The following is a 4,386-nucleotide window of genomic DNA, read 5'->3' as shown; positions in this document are numbered from 1 at the left end:
GTGATGTGGAATATCTTCTTGCTCAGATGCAAGTGATTAAACTTTGTCTCTAGTCAGAAGGGAAGGATAAATATAAAAATACGACCCAGACCCTTGCAGAGAAAGAAATTTGAACTACTGACACCCAGAACACATACTGTCAGGACAAAGATCTAGTGAATTTGTTGTTTTTTAAATAGTCAGAAACTGATCAAATTATAGCTACAATAACAGTTTTGTGTAACTAACTATGTATCTGCCCCTACTTAGAGTAAAGAACAAGAGGTAAAAATGTCTTCTTGTTGTTTAATCTTAAGAATCATAACATTTTATATGGCTTTTTTCAATTATAAAGCTATCTCAAAACACTAGCTCATTGAATTTTTTAATAACTCTTTAATGCAGGCAATATAACCTTTCTCATTTCACAACCAAAAGCCCATGAAGCCAAAGTCCCTCAGCATCTAAATGGCAGAATTGGCACTTATTTGCAGGATGGCAGATTGCCAGTGCTGTCGTACTGCTTACTACAAAATCACTTCCCCTCAAACTTTCACGCCTGGAAAACTTAAATAACAACTAAGCAGACCCATCTTCAAACGCCATCACTTCTCCGGAATCTAACTGAGCATTGCAGGGGAAGATTCCAGTGTAAGAAGAAAGAGGTAGAAGAAATATATTCATTTTAATCTGCTTCCTGCTCAAAGGCTGCTCATAGAAAAACCTATAAAATGTTCTATATACCTTACAATAATTACACACGATTTCTGTGGTTTTCTGTACACTGTCTCAAATTAATTTGTCTGACAACAGGAAGGGTGACCTTCATAAATCTGAGCTGATTGTGTGGGCTAAGTGTATACTAATCTTGACTTTATTTAAATTTTATGATTTTGCACACCAAGATTTTTGCATCGGTTTTGATTTTAAAAGTATTACATTAAAATATTATTTATTTTGATTGCTGAAATTTTGGCCCTTCCTTAAATTTTGACAGAAGTGAACTTGTCTCCCCCCTCATCCAGATATATGTGTATAAACGTATCTGTTGTAGAATATTAGGATGCACAGTTCTGAACTTTACATTTAAACTTACTTTTTTAAATTTAATGTCGCTTAGTTCTGTCTCTTCAGTATGTTTGAATTATTGGGTAGAATCACCAATAATATTTTTTTGGCATATGGTTTCAGTTTTGTAAATAGTCATCTAGTATTGCAAAATACGATACTTTTAATGCTCTCTGATTATGTAGTTTCAATACAGCCACCATAATTATTTGTAAAACTTTTGATTTAGTGGTTTATGTCTACTAACCTCTTTGGGGCAAAAGGTGGAGATGATCAATACAACCACCCTGTCAAACATCTCAAGCATGGACCACTGTGACGCCTATTGCAGGACGGTTCTGATAATGCTCTATAGTGTTGTCTTCCTTGGGGGCACTGCCGGAATAGTTATGATGTCATGCACGATGTCCTAAAGGAATAGCCACTCAGTGATTGCCATGATCAACCTCAATGTCATTGCACTGCACTCCATCCTCCCGGTCAGCCTTCCATTCCACCTCAGCTACTACCTCTCAGACACCTGGAAGCTTGGATCCTTTACCTGCCGGGTGGTTAGCAGCATCACATATGGTCATATGTACTTCACCTTTATTTTCTATGTGACCATTGTCACTCTCCGATTGCTCATCTATTTTAAGAAACTCCATATGCAACAGTTACAAAAGCATCATGCAGTAGTTTCAAGAATTATTATTTGGATGGTTGGTGGCCTCATTTTTTGGCCAATCTTTTTTTTACAATATGGCACAGATCCAAGTTACTCAAAACAGCAGAGATGCTTTGAGTTCTACAGAGATTCAACCACAAGGAAATCATCACCATGAACTATTCTCTCATTGTCATTATCATAGCAACAGTTGTGAGCCTCTTCCTGACGCAGACGGTTGTCATCTTCAACTGATAAAGGCCCTTCGGCCTGGCATGTGAGGCCATCTAGAGTCTACAGTCTAAATCAAGAGCTTCTTTTTCCTCCTAGTGGTAGTTTTCTGTTTCATAACCCATCATGCATTGCGGATATACTTTATTTAAAATTATTCAGGGAAAAAAATTCTAACTTAGCACTTTATAATGAAATTTGTGTTGCTTTGATGACTGTTGCTTGGATATGCTGTGTTTCATAGGAGGAGTTATCCATTAAGTCTTCTGTTATCACTTACTTTGTAACAGATTTTCCTACTGTCATGACCAAGTCATTTCGGTTTTGAAATTTTTTGAATTCTCTGTTCTTCATCATTAAATCATTAGATTGCATTTAATTACAACTGATTTTCTACAAAAAAACAATGAAGATGGACTGATTGTTCCTCTCTCCTTAGAGAATGATTGACAGTTCAATGTCTGCTTTAGATTACATTCAATCTCAGTCCTGCACCAGTGACCAGGTGTTTCCTTCCTCCTTTTCACTCGTTTTGTTTTTTTTTTTTAGTACAGGAGTTTGAATTTAGAGCTTTGTGCTCAAACACTCTACCACTTGATCCACACACCCAGCCCTTTTTGCTTTAGTTATTTTTCAGAGAAAGTCTTGAACTTTGGACTAGTGCCATCATCAGACTGTGACCCTTCTACCTCTGCCTCCATGTAGCTGAGATTGAAAACATGATCCACCATACCCTGTTCATTTTTTTTAGATAAGTTCTCACTAGCTTTTTTGCCCAGACTGGCCTTGAACCTTGATCTTCCTATATCCACCTCTTGTATAGCTGGGCTTACAGGCTTGCACCACCATGCCTTGCCTTTCCATCTTTTTTTTTCTCATGCAGTACTTACTTGAGCCAAGCAGAGATACTGGTTTTCTCCTAGATTCTCCAGACATTTGCTCTTATTGAGCTCTGATTCTAGAATGTTCTTCCTCTCCATTTTTGTCCTCCAAGATGCAGAAAGCCTATAGATAGTAACTCTATAGATAAAATGGGCTGCAGAAAGGTCTTAATTTATTCAACATGAAATAGACTTACTGATTGCCAGTAAGGCTACAGCTGCTGACATTAGTATTTGGAAGGAAGCATTAGCTTAGACAGAGAGACCAAGAGTTAGAAGAAACTTCTAGGAGAGACTGACCATTGGTGTGGCTCAATCTGATGGAACTCAGGAAACAGAGGTTACTTTCCAGAACCACCTCCCAAACATCGGTTCACTAAGCAGGAAAAGAAACTGGAAAAGGTGACAAGAAACTGGACATAATCCAAGCACACCAACAGATAATTAGAGCCCAAACCTTTGAAAATTTGGGAATGTTTGTATGATTTTTCAAGGCACCCTCTACAGCCAAGTAGTGTTACATAATGAAAATTAATGTTGGTGTCAGCTAAGCTCAATAAAAACAACAAGACAATGAACTTAGATTCTATTTATATGCTGCAGAAATTGACATGTACTTTGACTTTGTAATAATGCTACCTTTGAGACTATATTTAATGAACCATATAACCATGCAATGCCCTAATGGCTAACAAGTGATCATAGTTTGTACAAAGGAGTATGTGCAAAGTTTATACAAAGGAGTATAATCTTGGGGGAACAACCTGGAGATCTGGGATCAAACTGGAGCTCCAGGTCAAATATTTGCAGTTTGATTCACATTCTGTACACTACAGTGTTCTGGTGAGGCAGAACAATATAACAACATGTCTTAAATATTGGTAGAGGGCCTGGCATATGGGATTCAGAATATTACTTTGCTTTCCTAATTCAATGGCATATTTTTTGTAAAACAAATTTAATAAAGGTGAAAATCCCACAAAATGTTGATTTTAGAGATTTGAAATGCTGTTGACTAATGCTGATCACATTACTTTATCTATTACATCTATCATTGGAAGACAGGATGAAGTGCTTACCTTGCCTCCTCCCCTGACAAGCCTGAGCTGCATAATAAATCTCCTTTCTCTGCCCTTCACCACTACTCATCTCCTTATTTGGCATATTAGGGCAAGTGGCTGGCCCTGACATTTTGGAACCCCTGGAGTTGGGCCTCTGGCCTAGAACTCTGGTTACAACTTTCATGAGCCACAGCTAGGCAAAAATATGCCCTGTAGGCATTAGCTACTCACAATTATGTCCCTGCACAGAGAGGAAAGATTGAATTGTCCCACGCAATCACTGGAATCACTTTTATTCCAGAGACTTTTTCTTATCTTTCCACTTGGGTTGGCAGTGGCTGATTTTTATTATCATATGGTGAGCCAGAGAAATGAATATGAGGACTTTACAGGGCCTGAAATCTGACCCTTGGTGAGTTCTCCCTGACAAGTACACCTTAGGCCTTTGCTCTTGCTTTTCCTTGTTGTCCTGAGGCTCTTTCTGAGCATTTGGGTTCATCTGAGCTAATTTGGGCTTTTG

At 38.1% G+C, this 4,386-nt stretch overlaps 1 pseudogene; it reads left to right on the top strand.

The window, feature by feature from the left end:
• Nucleotides 1–1,316: 1,316 nt before the first annotated feature.
• Nucleotides 1,317–2,185, top strand: LOC141418059 (probable G-protein coupled receptor 141; annotated as a pseudogene).
• Nucleotides 2,186–4,386: the final 2,201 nt, after the last annotated feature.

The sequence above is a fragment of the Castor canadensis genome, chromosome 2, assembly GCF_047511655.1.
Source record: "Castor canadensis chromosome 2, mCasCan1.hap1v2, whole genome shotgun sequence".
Lineage (NCBI taxonomy): Eukaryota > Metazoa > Chordata > Mammalia > Rodentia > Castoridae > Castor > Castor canadensis.
The sequence above is the reverse complement of the archived record's forward strand: the minus strand, read 5'-3'. Positions and strand labels throughout refer to the sequence as shown.